Genomic DNA, 21,016 nt, shown 5'->3' on the forward strand with positions numbered 1-21,016 from the left:
GCACCAAGCCATTCATGAGGGATCTGCCTCCGTGACCCGAACACTTCCCACCAGTCCTCACCTCCAATATCGGGGATCACATTTCAACATGAGATTTGGAGGGGACAGACACCCAAACTCTATCAGACACAAAGCTTCTCCCCTCAGGGAGATCACAGGATACTATGGAAGCACTGCTTGGACTTGAGTTTAGCTGGGGCCTCCTAGAGGAGTGACTGAGCTGGGCTTCTCCAGGCATAGCAGTCCACGTATGCGTACTCGGCATCCAGGTGTCTTTGCAGTGACTCAGGGACCATGGCTGCTTTGCCCTTAGAGGTCCTTGGTCTCATCCCGAGGGAGACAGCACTTGGGGAGCTCTGCCTGCTCCTCTGGGCCTCAGCTGGAAATGACACTGACCATCCTGCTCTCCGTCCCTGGATCAGGACTCGCCACGTGGCCCTGCATCACTGCAGAGGGGCTGGGAAATGCAGGGAAGCACATGGATACTCGACCAGCAGTAAATGTGCACCACTCAGAGGGTGGGGCCAGGGGGCTTCCAGGCTTGGGGAGCTGGGACAAGAGGCAGAAGGGCGTCTGGGAGCCGTCAGTGCTCCGGGTGCCTGCAGGGTGACGGCAAGGAAGGCGGGTGGGGGCTGCTTGGTGGCAAGGATGAGACGGTGGGTCGGGCTGGGCTGGGCCGGGCTGGAGAGCTCTGGCTACAATGAAATGAAGGCAGTGGAGTGTATAGGACACGGAGACCTTTTGGGAGGCTGTTGCAGAGATCTACACATGGGGGATGGACTCCTGAACTGGGGCTATGGCAACGCAGCAGGGGAGGAAGAGGCAGGGCCTTGAGCTATCAACAGTGGAATCCAGCTGGGGACAGGGCAATTCCCAGACTCCTCATTTGGGCGACTGTCATTCACTGAGCTTGCAATCAGGGAGGCTAGGGCAGCTTTGGGGAAAGGTGACGGGCTTGTTGATGGATTGCCCCAACAGGCAGCAGCATACAGCATTAGAGGGCTCAGAGAGACCTGGGCCAGAGTCATCAACCTGCTGAACACCAGGTGCCCTGGCCACCTCCCCTCACACCCTGCAAAGCACCCACTGCCCTTCTGCCTCTGACCCCTGCTGGGCACTGCTCAGCAGCCAGTCCCCAAAGAACAAAGGGGAGCCTGACAGATTAAAAAGCCCCGTGTGTTATCCTGGCAACTGAAGCTTGGAAGCCAGTGATCAATTCCCAGTCTGAACATAAGTAATCCCAGGACAGGCAGGGGTGGGACGGGGGGGCAGACATGAAGGTGCTCGTTATGGCAAGTGGAAGGATGCTTTTAACACAGAGATGGCCAGGGCACATCACATAAGTATCATGCTTTGCAATTGTGGAGGTAATTGAAACATGATTAACCCCCTTGGTCTTTGGTCGTTGGGATTTGGAATCCAATATATTATGAACACTCTGTTCTGAAACTGGCTCTGTCAGCCTCTCCTCTGCAGACAGGAGCTGTTCTCACAAGCATCATAAAAAGCTTCGTGCATTATTGAACAGTGGAGGTAGTTTTCCTGTGCCCTGAAGTCCTTTGCCATTTTCTCTGTTGCATTCTGGCATTTATTTCAAAGGCTGCTTTCAAGTCAAAACAGACCCACCCATTCAGCCTCCAGGAAGGAGCCCCCTCAGCCCCAAACACAAGCCCTCGCCTCTCACTTCTGGGAAGAATCAGGTTATCTGGAGGTGAATCAGAGGTGAGCTCTTTACAAATCAATCAGCATCTACATTACACTCTAGCCATTTCACAGATGGGTAAATGGAAGTGCAGAGGAGTTAAGTCATTTGCCTAGTTCACCAAGCAAAACCAAAATAGGGTGAAAATGGAAACTGAAAAGCCTGTTCTGACTTAGGTAAATCATGGCCGCACCCTGTGCTCTGCAGAGGGAAAACACAAGCTCTACTGGACAATGAGGATGAAGCTACCCCTCAGCAATCCCAGCGGAAAGTGGCAGGCTTGGGAAATAGAGTCATGCTCGCTGCAGCCTCTCTGCCCCGCCGAGAGGCCTGAGTGCCTTTTATTAAACAGAGGACTATTCAACAATAAATATTTCTCACGCAAGGCCAGAGAAGTTACCACGCTTGGCTCCCTCCCAGCCTGGCTGAGTCAGCAGGGAATTTGCCAAGGTGCGGAAACCTTGTGTTCTGTGGTTTTGGTGTGTTGATATTTTTTAAATACTGAGCTGGAAAGCCTGAGGACTGCAGAACACACATGGATGCACTACCCCCCTGGGTTCTGATCCTGAGAAACATGGGTTAGGCTCCTAGGGTGCTGGGAAGCTGCAGGGGGGAATGGGTGGGTGGATGGATGCTACAGGGGATTTGGGAAGGGGTCAAAGCCAATGTTCTCTCTCAAAGACAAGTTTCCTCTTCTATAGAATGGGTCGAATAAGGTGTAGACCCAGGGATGCTGTGAGATTGAGATTTTCGAAGTGCAGGGGCTTTAGCAGGGAGAGCGCTGGACTTGGATTTCAATCCTTCCTGATACAGTTATGACTTATCGGCTGTGAGTCCCTGGGTAAGAGGTTTCCCCTTTCTGAGCTTATTGTTTCATTTATAAAATGGGGCATTAATATTTCCTACATGAACCTTTAAGAGATAGGTACCAGGGCCCAAAGAACTGGATGAATATAAATGCGTTTGCACAGAGATACTTACGGCATGATTATTTTTGGTGTGTTGCTACTGCAGCGCTTTGCCTGGGGCAGGTCCTGTTCAGCCTCGGGACCTTGTTTATTTGTATTAGGCTTTTTGATGAGACTAGGGAGAGCTCCTTCGCTGGGACTTCACAGAAGAGAACTCGTCTGTCAGTCCCTTCACATAATATTCCAAATAAGAATTACACAGCCATTTCTATTAATATTTGATTCGTTGCCTCTTCAACTATCAGCTCAGTTTTCTGACTGAGTTGAAAGAAGAAATAATTGTTTTTACAGCCACTCCTACCGAGGAGGCAGCTGTAGACCCTGATCGCAGCCAGGGAAGTAACAACTTTGTTTGGTTGGCCTGAGGACAAGAGTTGGGATGCCTGTGTTAGCCTCAGTGGTTCCTGCAGGGAGAGAGAAGCCCCCCTCGGCTGCTTTTGAGGCAGATCCTGAAGGAATCGGCTTCTGAGTTCTGAGTGCCTTGGAGGCATGGGGAAGGCCTGCTAGAAGGCTGGTTCAGATGTGCTCCCTGCTGGGAAGAGATTGGTCCACCACTCCCGGGACTTACAGAGGCCCAGCCTGGGGGAGGCAGATAATTAGCAGATGGGGCCAGAGGGTGACTCTCGGCTTCGTCTCCAACACAGCCCCTGTTGGGTACCTGCAGGAGGCAGACAAGGACCTGGCTTGGAGGACGACTGGGCACGGCCTCCTCATCTTGGTAAAGACGATGGAGCTTCCCACTCTGGAAGGACAGAAGCCAGCCCTACACATGGTGCAGGGCCTGGGGGCCTCTGTGGTCCAGGAGATGTCCTTCTCCACTCCTTCACTTCTCAGATGCTGGGCTCCTGCCTCCTGGAATTGCCCCCACCCAGGGCCCAACCAGAGGCCAGATATCCGCAGAGGCATGGGGATAGTGAGGGGGTAGCACCTGATCAGAGTCTCTACCTGGACTGGATTCTTAGAATGTTATGTTGCCCCAGCATCCATTTTGAATATAAATTTAACTTTCTCAGACCACAGGTAGAGCTTAGACCCGCCTGACAGTTTCCACTTCTCTGGCTCCTCCCAGTTCCTCAATGTGTTTGATCCAGACATCTGCCCTATACCAGGCCTCCTGGTGACCATGTCCCCCACCACCTATGGGACAGCTGGGTGCAGCCTACTCGATTCACCCCACTGACGTCCAGAATGCATGGACTGAGCAGATAAGCGGCAGCCACTGCCTCTCGGCCACAGCAACCCCATGGAACGTGTGCCTGCTTGCTCTAAACCCACCAGCTAGAACTCCCATGGGAAACCTGCTTAGGTAAGGCCCTGGACCCCAGTGAAGGCTCTGGCCCATGGGTCCCCCCAGCCCTGTTCCCGACATGCTGGTGGAGCCTGCGTGCCCCACACAGCTCCCTGCTGCCCGCTGGCCCTGAGGCATGCTGCCCCCTTCTCTCTGGGACCTGTAAGTAATAACATCTGGTTCTGTTATTTCATGTGTTTTGCTGAGTTGCCTCCTCCGTGTCTCACTTGACTGACACACCCAAATCTACCTACCCTCTTGCTCAGTGCTGTCCTAGAGAGTGGCTGTCCTGGTAGGAATAAACTGGACACAAGTCAGGCAAGAGTCACAAGGGCACCTGCCAGCACAAAGGACAGGGACACCTGGTCATGGGTCAGACACTTGGGCCTTAATCAGGCCGTTCCCCCAGGGCAAAGAAGCATCCCATGAAAGGTACACAACCACCCCCCCTGCAGCGCTGTCAGGGCAGGGCTAGAGCTTATAGCTGCTCTCCTAGGAGAGATCTGAAGGCCACATTAGGGGACAATATAACATCAGCCTTGGAGCCTTTGCAAATTCTGTTCCAAATTGAGAAGTCATTGTGATGCCATGTTTAGAGGCAGGTGGCCCCAGGCAGCAGGGTCACCGTCAAAGGTGGTGTCCATCATGAGTTGTGCCCCATCTGTAGGCCCTGCTCCTCCTCTGTTTTGTCCTGGTCTCAGCTCCATCACCCCTCTACCCCCTCCCATGATAGAGCCTGGCCTGGCTTGGGAATAAAAGGAGAAAACAGGAAATAGCAAACTGCCCCAAGGATTGTAATTGTGACATTATCATCTGAAAATGTTTGCAGTCCTTGTTGGCATATGCTGCTGGAGCAAAAACATGCAAATCTGGAGCAAGGTGACAGGTGGCCCTCAGGATCCTGGAGGAGACCCCTGGGTTCCAGTTTGGTTCTAGTCTGCTAGGGTGGGATTCTCAGACAGCATCTGGCCCAGAGTACCATTTCTGGGTTGGATGATACTCTGAACAGGGCACTGATTCAAGGGCCAATGAGTCCCATCCCAACCCTGCAAAGCTGTGTGCATTTTGCCAACTGCATGAGCTTATAGACGGGGCAGTGTCCTCTTAGCCTTACTCAAATGCTTGCAGGCTCAGCTTAGCTGGAGCACCTGGAAGCGATTGGTGCAGAGCTGCAGACTCAGCCGCTGGTGTTTATCACCCCAGAGGTTGCAAAGTGATGGCCTGTGGGACTCTCCTGCAATCTGACAGCATTGGTTGTCACTATGTTGTACAATTATTTTTTCTGATTTAGTTGCTCATCCAAGATTTATTTTTTAAATTGAGCTATTTCACAATAATGTTCAAATTTCAGACTCCCATGCTCCATCCAGTGGGAGCTGAGACATAGCTGCTTCCTTGGATGGGCATGTGTGCTCCACCGTGCTGAAGACCCATTCTCTGTTGGCCACCTCAGGTCCTCTCATTCATTTCCCAGCACCCCTGGCCTGGGTGGGTCAGGACTGCCCAACCATGCTCTACACCATCTAAGAGAAGCCAGAACAGGGCAGGTGGCAGGCTGCGGTGTCTTTGCCTGAGCTAACAGGCATGCCCTAGCATAGTGCCGGGCACAAGGTCGGTGTGGGATGAGCATCCCCCTGCCCTGTCCCTTGCAGTGAGGTCAGGAGAACACTCACTACCCCTAGACCCTGTGCTCTTTGAGCGGGATCAGCTTCTACTCCCATCCTTCCCCTGTGGCTTCAGCACAGCCAGTAGTTTTCTGTATCCTTGCTCAGCCCATGTCCTTGGAGACTGGGGTGGGCTGGAGACCTGGACTCAGAGAGGCCAAGAGGCCGGGAGGCCTGGCCTCACCAGGGACCAGAAGGCCCAAAGCCCAATTCTGGATGGAGGGACCAGCCGTGAAGCTGGCCTTCCTCAGGGTTTCGGGGATGTGGCCCACAGGTGTAGGCCCCCGAGCTGTGCCTGGGCTGAGAACACGACATCTCAACCTCCTCAAATGCTCAGGACATAAGAGGCTTAGCAGACAACAAAGTATTCCCCTCTTAGACCTGGGGATGGCGGGAGGGGCGGGGTTTTCATTGGATGCTGAAACCAGGGTATGGACGGCCCTTGGGACCTTTCCCAGAGCAAGCTTGGGGCAGAGGGTGGGGAGCATGAACAGTGCCCTTGAGTCTTAAGGGCAGGGGGATTGCAAGTGAGACTCAGAGAAGAAGGTCGGGTCCTGAGGTGGAGGAGGGGCCTCGGAGGCCATCGCTGAGCCCGAGCTTCCCTTGCCGGAGTAGATCCTCCCTGGCTGCTTCTGGTGCTCTCTCCATCCTCTGGCCCCCTCCCACCTGCATTCCTCTTCCCACTGCACACATGCAGTGTGTCCAGACAGGGCTCACCCAGACCACAGGGGATCCTAGGTGATGCAAACATCCAGCACTAAAGACAGCAGGGCCAGCCGGGCGCGGTGGCTCACGCCTGTAATCCCAGCACTTTGGGAGGCTGAGGGGGGCGGATCACGAGGTCAGGAGATCGAGACCATCCTGGGTAACACGGTGAAACCCCGTCTCTATTAAAAACACACAAAAAATTAGCCGGGCGTGGTGGCGGGCTCCTGTAGTCCCAGCTACGCGGGAGGCTGAGGCAGGAGAATGGCGTGAACCCCGGGGGGCGGAGCCTGCAGTGAGCCGAGATCGCGCCATTGCACTCCAGCCTGCCAGCCTGGGTGACAGAGCAAGACTCTTTCTCAAAAAAAAAAAAAAAGACAGCAGGGCCACAGACTAAGAAGGGCATTTGGTTATCAGCTTTCTTAAAATCAGAAAGATACAATAAAACTGATGCATCTTTTTAAAAACTGATCCCTGTGAGAAAGCCTGCTGGACCCTGGGCCCTAAACTATGGCACTCACTCATATTCCTGTTAACAAGGAGAAAGGACTCATTAGTACCTAGCTGGAGATAAGTAACTTTGTTTTCTTTTCATTGTATTTACTTAGTGATTTTTTTAAATAGTAAATGATGGTGGTTTTTCCTTTGTGATGAAGACAAAAATTGTCATTTAAAATGCATTTTTAAAACCCTTTTTAAATGAATATTTCCAAATATAGACCAGAAATAGGGATGAATGCCAGCATGCCACCCGCCAGCCTCAATGACCCTGGCTGGTCTCATTTTTTGACACCCCCAGCTCATCCCACAGCCCATTATTGAAGCAACTCCCAGCCACCATAGAACTCCACCTGTGTATATTTCAGTGTCAACTGCTTCTGTGTGACTATATCAAAAGAACATGGTGAGTCAGTCATTGAGCAGGGAGTCTGTGTGTAAAGAAAATCCCTGAGCATGGCTTGGAGTGATGTGGCTGGGAACAGTTGCCTGGGCTGGCTTCTCACTGAGTGCACAAGAACTTGCACCTGATGGGGGGCAGCCACCTGCCCCAGCCCTGACGTGGGCATGGCACCTGGTTCTTCCCTGTCTGTAGCCTTTCAGACCGTGGGCCTCCCAAGGGTAGGGTGGGAGTCCTGAAGGCTCATGTGTGATGTCCCTGGAGCCTGCTCAGAAAATATTTGCTGAAGAAGTGGGACAAGCTAGCTGGTTGGCACTCCTAACACAAAGGGTGAGGTAGGCCAAATTTTAAATGACCCCGGGATGGTTAATTTTATGTGTCAACTTGGCTGGGCCATGGGGTGCCCAGATATCTGGTCAAACATTTTTTTCTGTGCCTGTCTGTTGGGGTATGTATTAGTCCATTCTCACGCTGCTAATAAAGACATTACCAGAGACTGGGTAATCTAAAAAGAAAAAAGGTTTGATTGACTCACATTTCAGCATGGCTAGGGAGGCCTCAGGAAACTTACAATCATGGTGGAAGGGGAAGCAAACATGCCCTCTTCCCATTGCAACAAAAAGGAGAAACATTGAGTGAAGGCTGGGGGAAAGCCCCTTATAAAACCATCAGATTTCATGAGAACTCACTCACTATCATGAGAACGGCACGGGGGTAACGGCCCCTGTGATTCAATCACCTCCTACCAGGTTCCTCCCACAACACATGGGGGTTATAGAAACTACAATTCAAGATGAGCTTTGTGTAGGGACACAGCCAAACCACATCAGAGTGTTTTGGGATGAAATTAATATTTGCATTGGTAGACGGAGCAAAGCAGACTGCCCTCCCCAGGGAGGGCGGGTCTCCTCTAATTCAATAAGGGCCTTAATAGAACATAGGACTGAGTAAGAAAGAGTCCTCTCTCTCTCTGCCCCACTGTCTTTCACCTTGGATGCCAGCCCCCTCCTGCCTTCAGAGTCAGACTCAGGCTGAGACTTGTGGGCCAGGACTCCTTAGCTTCCATGACCATGTGAGCCAGTTTCTTACGGTGCACAAATACATACATGCATGCATACAGACATACATCCTATTGGTTCTGTTTCTCTGGGGAATTATGACCTTTACCCCCATCACCTTTACCTGTGCCCTGGTGTCATGCTCATGAATATGTCGGGTTACATAAGAAATGAGACTCTACAAAAGTAATTAAGGTTACTAATCAGTTGACTTTAGCAGAGGGGGTTATTTTGAATTATCCTCAGTGGGCTTCATGGAATCACATGAGCCCTTAAAAGCTGGCAGAAAAGGAGGGCAGAGGGGTTTGAAGAGTGAGAAAGACTTGCAATGCTGTTGCTCTTTGGTAGGTGGAGAGGGCCACATAGAAGGAATGTGGGTGGCCTCCAAGCATAGAGAGTGCACCCACGTTGGCACCCAGCAAGGAAATGGGGGCCTTAGTTTTATCAACAGCTAAGACTTGGATCCCTCCCCAGGACCTGTAGGTTCGAGCCTAGCCTGACCGACACCTTCCCTTCATTCTTGTGAAACCCAGAGCAGAGACCCCACGAGAATTCTGGTCTACAGGCTGTGAGATTTAAAAAAAAAAAAAAAAAATGGATGCTGCTTTAAGTCATGAAGTTCTGGTAATTTCTTATTCAGCAACAGAAGATCGATTCAGAGAGTGAGGAAATCCCTTTCTGTTCACTTCTCGCAATGAGTGATACCGATTTTGGATGACCCTGGACAGGGGACAGTCCCAGAAGAGAATTCTGTTCCACATTTCATGTCACAGGGAGGGATGTGAGGCTCAGAGGGGGTCACAGCAAAGGAGGAGTGGAGCTGAGGTCAGAGCTGGAGTCTGGGTGCTTGCAGCCCATGTACAAAGTGCTCAGGTGAGCCTAGCACGGGTCTGGTGGGGGTGGGGCGCACCCCTGAACAGGTGCTCACACCGCTCCCTGCCCCCAGCTCTCACCCACATCCACAGCCATATGCACAGCAGGCTTCAATTTTGTCTAAGTAACTCCTAAGAGCCAACCCCCATCTAAAAGCAGAGTCCCTGGAAGTAGACACCAGTGTTCCGTGGTGACATTGTCACAGGACTCATCTTTTCAGAACCACTCTGTCTATTGCCCCTGAGCCACTTTGGGAAGCCATGTGGATGGAGCTGATGGGTGTCCAGGAGCCAAGGAGGGAGATGGGCCCAGGAAAGAGTCAGGACCACAGCTGCGCGGCCTGGCAATGTGGACTTGGACCTCGCTAACCTTGTTGGTGCAGGGGAGGCGCTAAGCATGGGCATCAAAGGTGTTTAGTCATGGGGCTGACAGGATCAGATCTGTGTTTTGGAAAGACCCTGGCTGTGTAAGTAGAAAGAACCAGTTAGCAGACGTCGGGAGAGGATGCAGGGAAAGTAGCAGGAGGAGGCTATTGTGACAGCCCCAAGGGAGACATGAGACCGGTCCAAACCAGCAGCTGTCAAAGGTCAATGCGCGCTGAGGGAGCTTGTTAAATCCACAGGTGCCCAGGTGCCACCTCAGACACTCTGATTCAGATGACTGGCCCCACCCCACTGTAATAGAATCTCTGGTACCGGGGCCTAGGAATCTGCATTTTGAAAACTGTCCAGGTACTTCCAAGACGAGCCAGGCTTGGGAAGAGGACGGTGGCTCACTGAACTGGGGTAAAGGAGCAGCAGTAAAGATGTCATGGAGACTTCTCCCACAGGCACCACCTGAGAAGGTGCACAGTGGACATTCACAGAGCCCGGGGTGGTGGGGGTGAAGCAGGTCTGTGTTGGAGCTGGCAGGAAAGCTGGGCTGGGGAGGAGTGCCCATCGTGATGCACTGCTAGCTGCGTCTGCCTATGCTTGTTCATTTCTATTATCCCGCTAAACACCGCTTGTAACATTTCACTGCATTAAATGCTCAACCAGGAAAATGAAATTTATTTAGAAGGCTGAGGTATTTCACATCTAGGGCAGGCGATGCTGCTCTAAATTTACCAAGTCAACAGCTCATTTTTGCTGTTGAATGGGTTGTAGATCTTATGACAGAAGCAAGTAAGTGAGAACGCTACCAGCTGTAAACTTTATCTTATTGGCGAAATGTCTGTTATGCAGCTAAAAACATCTACTTAATAGGTGCTGTCCTTCAACAGTTGATAGCAACAGAGTCTTAGGTGATGATAACAATGACATTATGTCTCTTTTATCACCTGTAGGTTCTTTGTATTGTCAGTTACTGGCTGCACATTCCTTCCGGCCTCAGCTGCTGTAGGATAAACAGGTTGCACCATTCTGATGATGTGGTCATCACTGGAGGCACTGGGGGTCTGCATCTGATTTTCCTTCAGAGGCTTCTGCCTGTATTTTAGGATCCCCAGTCTTCATCAGGACATAGTGAAAATCATATGAAACTAACAAAGTCTGATGGATGAGTAAGTGCTCATCAAGCCAGGTGATTCCAAGCGGGTCATTCATAAACACTTACAGGCTCTGAGCTAGGGGAGGGGCATGCAGAGATATACAGGACTCCATTCCTCTGGAATAGAGTTCTGAAATCTTAAAGCTGCAGCAGCACTTTTGGAACAAGTGAACCGCCCCTCAGGGGGACCCTTTAAGAGCAGACGGTGCTCGTGAATATACAAGTCTGGACATTGGTTTAAAACAAGCCCCATTCCTTTTTTCACTGAAGGATTGATGCAGAGCCGAAGTCTGCTGATCTAAGGAACCACTAGTTGTTATTGTCCTAAATCCGGTAGAGGTTTTGGATGGGGTGTAGGAAATTTTCACAAGAACCCAAATTTCATGTCGATTTGTGATGAATTAGCATACCAAAATGGGCTTAAAGTGCACTTAATGGATGCATTACTGCAGAAGGCAGCCGCCTAACCAGAGCATTGCTAAATTTATGAAATTGAAATGCACTTCAGGTTACTGAGCAGTCTAAATTCGTCAAAGTCACAGAGTGGGAGGCAGGTCATTACTGGTGGCAGAGGTGGCAGAAATCTGAAGCCAGGGCTGCCAAAATGAACTTGAAGGCCTCCGCAATGACCCCAAGGGCTCCCTCACACCCAGGTGCAGCCCTTTTCAGTGGAAGGAGCAGGACCTGGGGCTCCTGAGCCTCAGTGTTTACTTAGCCCCTCCTAGCACGCAGGAGGCAGAGAGTGACAAGGTGTGTCCATTCTTTGCCCTGCCCCACGGCGCTTCCCTAATGGGTCTGCCCACTATGGACTTAAATTTGTCGGCACTGGTGCACACTCATGGAATAGGCATGGCCTTTTGTCTTTGAGTGTTTGGTATGTAAGCCTCAGTCTCCTGGCCTGAAAAATGGAGATAAGTAATACTGGCCTCATAGGCATGGGAAAGTGCTCAGCACAATGCTTGTCACAAGGTGGGACTTTGAAAGTCCCTTTCTTCAGGAAGGGGCTGAGTCTTAGTGACCTTAGTGGTTCCAACATTCAGTCCTGTGAGGGGCACACAGCAGGTGTTCAGAGAGTGTCTGCTGAATAAATGAATTAATGAACGAATGAGTGAGTGAGTGAATGTGATTTTAAGGATTGTGGCAGGTCCCTGACATTTCAGGTTGCTGGTGTCCTTGTAGCATCTCTTACAGAATCTTTATTCAAGTTATACTTATTCATGGATTCAATTCACTACATAATTGCATGTTAACAAACATGCAATTATGTGACTATCATGGGTAAAACTACTTGCAATAATAATGATTACTAATAAGAACTATTTTCAACTCTTACTGTGTCCCAGGAATTGTGCTGAGTATTTTTAAAATACTTTGTCTTCAGTCTTGACACCAGCCCACTGAGGCCATGTATCAGCCAGCTACAGCCACAACAATGCTGTGTAACAAAACACTTTGCAACATTCAGTGGCTTGCAACAATAAGCATTTTCCCTGCCTTGCTCATGTTCTGTAGGTTGCCTAAAGCAGCTCTGAGTCCTGCTGTGTGTGGAGTGACATGTCTCCAGAGAGCAAGTCAAGTTCAGGTTTCTTCCTTGTGTGTTCCTTCTGAAGCCTCTCTGGAAGAGGCAGCAACACGTTCATCTCATGGTGGACCACCAGAGCAGAGGAAAGCAGGTCTGGCCCTGCAAGCACGTTCCAAGCCTCTGATCCAGTTATATTCCCCATTATCTCATTGTCTAAAGCAAGTCCAAAGTCAAGGAATGGGGAAGTACAGTCCCTGCACTGGAAGGCTGTAACAAGGATGCAGATGCGTAATAACCACCACAGGAGAACGAGGAGTTGGGATCAACAGCTCAATTGACTGCTCGTGGGTGCTATCAGAAGCCTCAAACTGAGGCATGGAAAGAAGTGACTTGCCCAGGGTTGCTCAGCTAGTGGGTGGCAGAAGTAGAATTTGAACCCAGGCAATTTAAATCCACAGTTGTGGGGGCCTAGAGTGCACACACGGGAAGCGGGGATTTATTTTCTGAAAGTATTTGCATTTTTTTCTTTCTTTTTTCTCTTTTTTCTTTTTTTTTTTTTTTCGAGAGGGAGTCTCACTCTGTTGCCCAGGCTGGGGTGCTGTGGTGTGATCTTGGCTCACTGCAACCTCTGCCTCCCAGGTTCCAGGGATTCTCTTTGAATCTACAGGCATGCGCCACCACGCCTAGCTAATTTTTATATTTTTAGTAGAGACGGGGTTTCACCATGTTGGCCAGGCTTGTCTCGAACTCCTGACCTTAAGTGATCCACCCACCTCGGCCTCCCAAAGTGTTGTGATTACAGTTGTGAGCTACCGTGCTTGGCCAGTATCTGCATTTTTTTCAGCTGTGACTTGCTAATTCCATGTTGGTACCAACCTCTCTTGCAGTTACACATTTATTTGTCTATCCTTCCACCCATCCACAGGGACCTGGCATTTGGGTGTTCTTTCAATTCGCTGCAATAACAGGCCCAAGTGCAATTCTTGGGTAATTTTTTGAAATTAAGGTTGAAAGGAAAAAATCACCCTCTAGTTAATCTCAGGCATGTGTATAAATACCTTTGGAAAGTCCCTGGTGGAATTCGTATCAAAGCGGCACCGTGATTTTTACTTAAAAACAATTTGCTCCATGTCAACTGTGGTTTCTGACACCTGAATTTGAAAGTGATCTGGGTGGGCCCAGCGCCATCTCCATAACGGAGTTATGTGTTTACTTGGAGGGAGGAGAGGAAAGGCATTATTCCCTGGCAGTATGTGTGGCCCTGGAATAATGTTCCACACACCCTTACAGGAGGGGATTTCCTCCTCGCTGTTTCCACAGACCCTTCCCTGTGTTTGTTTAAACCCGTTGCACACTGGTCTGACAGCTGCCTGGCCCAGGGCCTTCCTTGCAGACGCATGTACAACCAACCCTCTTTAACAGCAACCTGCTCTGTGTCCCCTGATGCAATTACTCGAGTATATAAACCTCACTGAAAGGCAGGCTTTTCTTGGGAGCTAATAAATAAGCCCCAAAGCCACAACGTGTGTGAGACCTTGAAAAATGGCATCATCATCTATTGGGAATTGTGAACCCTGCAAAAAGCAGTTCATTGTATTTTCAGAAATAGGTTTTTGTTTAAAAAAATAATAAAGAACAAAAATCACCAAGTGGAGTCTATATGGAAAAAGCAATCTAGTCTGAGATTCTAAGGCAAGTCTCTTTGCTGCATTCATCTTTCTTCGCAGATTTTATGTAAGAGGCATTATTTGCAGGAAAACAAGACAGGATTTTAAAGAACTCCCCTCTCATCCCGGTTTCCCATCTGCAGTTATAATCCTCTGATGGTGACCTCTGCATTAGTAGCCATGGATGCTGAGCAGAAGTTTATGACCTCAGGGTGGACTGTAGCTTCAGGGGGGTGAGATGAAGTCTCCAGCAATAAAGAGATAATGGGGAGAAGGCACTGTCAGGAATGACCCTTCGGTGGCATGCAGTCTATAGTAAACGGAGCACTTTCATTTCCACTTCTGGTTGCTTTGAGGAAGAGGGTGCTGGACTCTGGCTACGGGAACACAGGCCGGCAAAAGACTGCAGATTCTTTTTGTCTCTTGGACCTCAGTTTCCTGAGAGGCTGGGCTTGGTGCTCCAAGCGCCCTCTGAGCGAATCTGCCAGAATTTCATGTGTCTTTTCTTTAACTGATGGCATCTTTGGCCCAGTCAGTGGAGTCGGCCACTGGTGCAGCTTTCTTGCCCTCGGGCTGTCCAGGTGGTTCCCTGGGGCAGCCGACTCCAGGCCACTGCGGCAGGCAGTGGCGATCGGGGTCCTGCAGAGCTTTACCTCCCCGCGGAAGCAAACACGCCGGGCCAAAGAGTCGGGCCAGCCTTCCCGGGATGCAAAAATACAACAGAGGGCGCCGAACTCACCAGCGCTGTGGCCTTGAATGTTAATGTATGGGCTGGCTCCAGACCGCCAAGTTCCTTAAAGATGTCTCTGGCGGCCGGGCGCGGTGGCTCACGCCTGTAATCCCAGCACTTTGGGTGGCAGAGGCGGACGGATCATCTGAGGTCGGGAGTTCGAGAGAAGCCTGACCAACATGGAGAAACCCTGTCTGTACTAAAAATACAAAATTAGCCTATTTTGCGTGGTGGCGCATGCCTGTAATCTCGGCTACTCGGGAGGCTGAGGCAGGAGAATCCCTTGAACCCGGGAGGCGGAAGTTGCAGTGAGCCGAGATCGCGCCATTGCATTCCAGCCTGGGCAACAAGAGCGAAACTCCGTCTTTAAAAAAAAAAAAGTATCTGGCAAGGTGTCACTGCCAGACTTCAGGGGTTTGATGTGCTTTTATTTGGAATCACCGCAACGCACAAGCAGTGTTGACTCGGAGGGGGAGGGGGCAAGGGCCAAACCCACCGCTCGGCGCACACGCCTTGATCTGGCATTCCAGACTCGAGCTGATGTGTGTCAGCGCGACATGGGGCGGGGGGAGGGTTCTCTTCGGATGTTTCATTCGCCGTCTGCACGTCACTCCCAAACTTTTCCTCCCAGCGCTCCGGGAGTCAGGTTGACGCGCCCTGGATGCGGGGCTAGAGGCTCAGGGCTGGGCGCGCTCCCGCGGAGCCGGAGCCGCAGAGGCTCCTGGGCTGGACTCAGGCTCCTCAGGTACAAGTTAGGTGCCAGACGCCGAGTTGGGGCGGCAAGGAGCGGCGGTAGGAGGTCTGGCCCTGGGCTCGGGGTTCCGGCGCCCCTCCGCGGGTTCGGGCCAGGCAGCGCCGGCGGCGGCCGGGGCTGAGCGTAGGGAGTCCGGGCCGGCGGAGGCGGCGCGCAGCCTCACTCCCCGCGGCGCTCCCGGCGCGGTGGTGGCGGTGGCGGTGGCGGTGGCGGTGGCGGTGGCGGTGGCGGCCCAGGCAGACAATGAACTTGCGAGCGCGGGGAGCCGAGGCAGGTTTGGGCCCGGCGCTCCTCCGCCCGGCCTCCCCGAGGCTTCAGCGATTCCCAGCGGGAGGCGTCCCTTCGCCATTGGCCCTGGCCGCGCTCCGGGCGCCCTGCGCGCTTGAGGGCCCCGCGGGAAGGGTTACCCAGCGGCGACGCACGCCCCCTCCCTCGCAGACAGGACGCGGCCGGAGCGAGGGGACAGGGGACCGAGCAGTGGCGTGGTGGCGCCGTGGATAGCCGGAGGCCGGCGGGGGGCGCACGCCGCGTGGAACGCACCGGCGGGCTGTCCGGGAGAAGGAGCCCAGTAGTCGGAATCGGGGCGCCCCTGCACCGCCCAGCTCTGGGAGCCGCAGGCGGGGGACCGACCGACGGATAGACCAGTGCTTTCGCGGTGTGAGCGCGCGTCGTTTGGTGGTAGGGGGCGGGGGTTCCCCCCAGCCTTGCGCTCCGCCCCCACACCCCTATCGCACTTTGGGGAAGTTTCCAGGCGCGGCCTGGGGCAGGTAAGTGGGCATCCGCCACTCTCTCCCCCGTCTCGAGCTCGGATGCGCTTCCAGAACCCTGGCTCCAGCCTTGCGGCCGTTCCGGGCGGGGAGCCCAGAGCTCGCCGGCGCCTAAGCCCGTGGGACCCGGTTCAGGGAAGGGGGATGGCGGGGGCGGGCCTGGGAAGAGGTGGGGGCGCGGCTGAGCCCCAAGCGGTGTGAACTTTTGCTCCCCGCCCCCTCCTCCTTCCTTCTCCCCGCCCCTCCCCCACTGCCGTCCCCTCCCTGCGCCCCGCCGCGTCTCGGGAGGCGGCGTGACTCGGGAGTTGCCGGCGCTTCCCGGCGGTGGTGGCGGCGTCCCTGGCCCGCCTGGGTGCGGCCAGCCGAGCGAGGCAGGTCTGAGCTGCGCGGTCGGGCCAGAGGCGGGGAGCCGGGGCTGCGGGGCGGCGAAGCTGGGGAGCCCGGTGGCAGCGGCCAGGGCGCGGAGGCGACGCTGGCGGTGGAGATGGAATGCGAGTCTGTTGGGTTGTGTGTGCCGGGATATAGGACGCGGTGGCCGTGGGTGGCTGGGTGGCGGGCTGTGGCGCAATTGGCCCCCTGGGATGGCAGGATGGAGGCGCCGGGGCGAAGGGAACCTTGCCTTTGGGAGAATGAATGAATGAAGAGCCGTGGAAGCACCTTCCCGACTTCTCCAGGCAACCGATTGGCCGGCGTGCGCGCGAGTGTGTGCGTGTTGAGGCTTCGGAGCCGCTCGGTTCCTGGGCACAGCTGCTTGACCGCCCCGTCGCGGTCCGGGTGCCCACGTTGCCCGCCCGCCCTGCGCCCGGGGCCGGCCGGCGCGGCTGGGACAGCGGGTGTAGAGGAGGAAGGCTGTGGCTGGGTTGCCGGCTGCTGACGGCTGGAGGTCCGCGCCCAGTGTAGGGAAGTCCGCGAAAGAGGCTGCCAGGCTGGGGGCTGGGACCAGCTGCTGGGGGCGGGGGCCCTTCTTCGTCTGCCGGCGTGCGCGGAGCCGCTGTGACAGCTGGGCGCCTTCGCCTTGTTCACGTTGGGTAAGTTAATGGTACCGAGTTCTCGGGAATGAAGTGTGGCTCCGGGGTGCCCCGCAGAGGGATGTGACAAGCCGGTCAGTGAGGCTGAGCAAAGGGGCTCACCTTGCCTCTGGGCGCCCTAGCAGTGCCCCCAGCCCCTCTTTATCAGCTGCAATTCCTGAGTGTTGTGGGATGCCTCGGTGGGTTAGGGCAGCCACCCAGTGTTGGGGCAGAAAGGCCTCGGAGAGCATCTGCACCCCCCTGAGGGGCCCTGAAGTAAACTGAGGCCTAGAGATTTGCCCGGCGTTTCTCCTGGACCCTCCTTGGACCTTCCTGGATCATTATCCATCCCCCGCTTTCCTGCTCCTCCTCCCACGACCGGCAACCTTGCAAAATCAGGAACCCTCCCTTCCAGAACATGGCACTTACTAATTTTACAAACTGAATATTGAACTAGGATCTCTTGATTGATACATAAAGACATACATAGATCATATATGATTTTATTCAAAGTAGTATAGGAATAAAAATGCCTTCTAAGTAGTAGGTTTTTCCAAACAAGTTTTTCCCCCCCAAATTCCTGAGAAACTGTCAGAAGATTTTCTTTCTTGCCACCTCCTAGATGGGCACACTGAGCTGGCGAGGTCAAGTGGCTTGTTATGGCCTTCCTGTGGGCACATAGGTGAGCTGCAGGTGGAGCTGCAGGTCTGGGCTTCCCTCCAAAGTCCAGCTCCTGAGGAGAGCCAGCTCAGAGGCCCTCTGCAGAAGTCCAACCCTGTCTTTGCAGCTCTCTCCTCTGGGCATTGGATGATTGCAGTGAGCTGGCTTGTAGGTGAAACATGCAGGGGCAATTCATCCAGGAGATTGTCCAGGGGGGTGGCAGGCAGGTCGGCCCACAGTGGTCACATGTGTGCCTTGCTTTTCGCGGATGATCAAAGCTCGCCATGTCTGAGCCACTGTCCTGGCCAGGGACCCAGCACGGTCATCGTGGCTGCCATGAGGGCTGCAGTTTCCTTCCACGCCTTTGTCATCCCTGGTTGCTGCTGCCCCTGGCCAGGAAAGGTGAGATATCAGAAGCATTTGATTTTTCACATACCTGGAAGAGAGAAGATTAATTCCTGCATCAAGAAGTGTTTGGGGAAAGGTTGGTAAAATGGGAAGCGGATTCTACTTATTTGGTGTCTTGAGAAACAGCAGACAAGAAACTCCAAGTTAACTAGCTGGGCCCCAGGAGTCTGCAGTAGGGGAAGCTGTAGATTAGTGCTGGATTGTGGTAGTCCAAGCCATTTCGAGTTCGGCTGGAAGGTCCCCTGCTAGTGGAGGGGGCTGGGGAGAAGAGGGAGACCCCAGGGCTGTCCTGAACAGGTGAGCACATGCCCAACTACAGGGGACAGACTCGACTCAGCTCCAGCCAGTTCGGGGGGAAACAGAGTCGACAGGTCTTGTGACTTTTCGAGAGGATTCTCCAGCCTGGGTATTTAAATATGGGCTCAAATTCTAGAAGTATGGTAGAGGGTTAGGGGTGAGTGCCCTTCCAGGAGGCTGAAGCTTGCCATCTGGCCCGGTGCTTATCTATTGGGAAGGGTGTCACTGCATCAGAGAGCAGGGCACAAGAGCCACACCCATTGTGGGCCCAGGGACTAAGAACTGATGGCTGCCCATCATGCCTGCGGCCAGGTCCCTAGGCTGGAGGTGAGGCGGGCAGAGCTCCCTCATGTACTCGTGTGCCATGTGTTCATTCAGCAGCTGTTGAATGAATTCCCATAATGTAGAAAGTCATCTGCGTGAACCTTTTCATATAATTCCTTTCACCAAATAGATCCTACAGCTGAGCCTCTGGGATGATTTGGCGGGGCTAGGACAGACAGGGTCCCAGCCCTCATGGGATGGGGACAAGCGGAATTGGCTGTGTAGACAGACAAATGGTCCAGAAGCTGCCATAATAGCCCAGAAGGGTGGTGATGCAAAGCAAGGCTTGGGAGCAGGGGTGGGGGAGTGGAGGGTGGACTCGGGGGAGTGTGAGGAGTCTCCCTTTCCAGGTGTGGACATTGAGTTTCAGAGCAGTGGGTGGGAGGCACCCATCCCCTGAGCAGGGGATGCTCAGCTATGATATTAAGTTGGGAGTGACTTGCCCAAGGTCACATAGCCAGTAAGTGGAAAGTCAGGGGGTCTCTGATCTCCAGCTCTTGGCCAGCTCCTTCATCTCCACTGTACTGGGCTGAGGCCTCTTAGAAACTCCCAGAGGAGTGGACACTCCCTGTAATTGGCAGCTCTCATTTTTCCCATCTACACGTTCAGGCCCTGTCCCCGTTCCTAGGGCCTCAGCAGGCCCAGGATTGCAGAGATGCTGTTTAGAGTGCATTTGTATGAAAGAAGAGTCGTCTAAATTCTAAAAGCAGAGACTGTTTTTAAAAGTGGTGGCTGACTTGGGAGTGTCACTGATCTGAGCAATCAGCCAGCGGACGTCTCTTTAGCAGCTTGTGATTTGAAGTGACTCAGTCACTGGTGAGAATCACACAGCCTCCCTCCCCTTCTGGTCTGTAAAGGGGATGCTCAGGTATGAGATTAAGTACTTCAAAGGGTCACTCTGTTCCTGTGCTGTGAATGAGGAGATCATGTTTGCACTTAGCTGGCTAAGTGTTGGGAGACTGAGTGTTTCCACTGCTCGAGGCATTTCTTTATTGGCCTCCAGTATGACGGTCTGATTTCTTTACTGAGATAGTTTCTCCTTTCAAATAAAGCCCTGGGACAAAATGATTTATGTGTAGACCTGTGTCTCCACAGCAGGAGATGGAGCATAAAGGGAACAGTTATCTAATTAGTGTGTCCAGTCTAGGTGTCTAGTTAGGAGTGTCCAGGAAGAAGGAGAAAGGTTTTGTGTCCATTTGGGCCAACATAGATTTTTTAAATTGTAAGTATGGGAGTTGGGGAGGAAGACAGTTCATCGCAGGACCTATCACGTGCTGCATCCCCATAGGTTGAAGCTGGCCCTCTGCTAGGCAGGTCACACAGGTGTATCCCTTTGTGTCCTTTAGAGGGCTGGGAAGCTGTTGGAGATGACACACACCAAGCTCTCAGCCATCCGGATGTGCAGGAGGAGGGATTGGGAATGACAGTGGAGGCAGGAGGGAAATAAGGGGGTGAGGGGAGAAGAACAACTGTGGCTCCAGAAGGAGGAGGCGGCGTGAATCAGCAAGTGGTTAAGTTGTGGGGAGGTGGCAAGTGGGAAGCAGTTTCTCATCTTCGCTGGTTTCCAAAGGGATGGAGAGGAAAGGAGACTGTCTGCAGCAGGACTTGCAGCGTTTCTGCCCTGCAACCCTGGGCCAGGTGCATGGGGGCAGAGAGTCAGAGCTCAGCACAGAGCACAGCTCTCAGATCAGTGGGCGAGGTGGAGCTTGTGCAAGTCAGAGTTATATAACGCCGTTGACAGGCACCTTAAGGGGCTTGGCAAAGTGCAGCGGGAGCCCGGGGTAGCGACTTTGAGATTGGAGTGTTCTGGGAAGACTTCGCCCCCTGGCTTGAGGGCGGGTGTCTTTTCTAAGAGTTAATACCTGGCAGTGCTTGGCACAGTGCCTGGCATCCAGTAAGTGCTCAGTAAACACTGGCTCGGGTGGTATTCTTCAGCCCCAGAGCTCCTAACCCTGCATGTCTCCATATTTGATTCCAGTATATTCTACCTCAAAGGGTATAGATAGGCAGGGGCTCCTGCAAGCCTTGGCTCCAGCTGTTTCTTTAGGGTGGTGGCTTCACTCTCTGGACTCTGTCTCCTCATCTGTGTGAGGAGAACACTGGTAAACAGCTACCCTTCAAGACCCTTCAGCTGACCTTGCAGCCAGGCTGTGGAGCAGCTCGGCTGTGCCCATATTTGATGCAATTAACCAGAGAG

The 21,016-nt window shown here is 53.0% G+C and overlaps 1 protein-coding gene across 5 annotated transcripts in view; it reads left to right on the plus strand.

Annotated features, from left to right (window-relative positions):
* Nucleotides 1–15,217: 15,217 nt before the first annotated feature.
* The window catches only part of CHST15 (carbohydrate sulfotransferase 15), an 85,493-nt gene continuing 79,694 nt past the window's right edge, over nt 15,218–21,016 (plus strand). For 2 of the 5 annotated variants that reach the window (XM_058435920.1, XM_032175778.2), the window contains exon 1: nt 16,292–16,498. The gene's annotated coding sequence lies outside the window, so the exon portion shown is untranslated. Of the gene's footprint in view, nt 15,348–15,713; nt 16,124–16,291; nt 16,499–16,524; nt 17,152–21,016 lie in introns of those variants that run through there. The other 3 variants (XM_032175757.2, XM_032175764.2, XM_058435918.1) reach the window with 3 other exon arrangements.

The sequence above is a fragment of the Hylobates moloch genome, unplaced genomic scaffold (assembly GCF_009828535.3).
Source record: "Hylobates moloch isolate HMO894 unplaced genomic scaffold, HMol_V3 SCAFFOLD_3, whole genome shotgun sequence".
NCBI lineage: Eukaryota > Metazoa > Chordata > Mammalia > Primates > Hylobatidae > Hylobates > Hylobates moloch.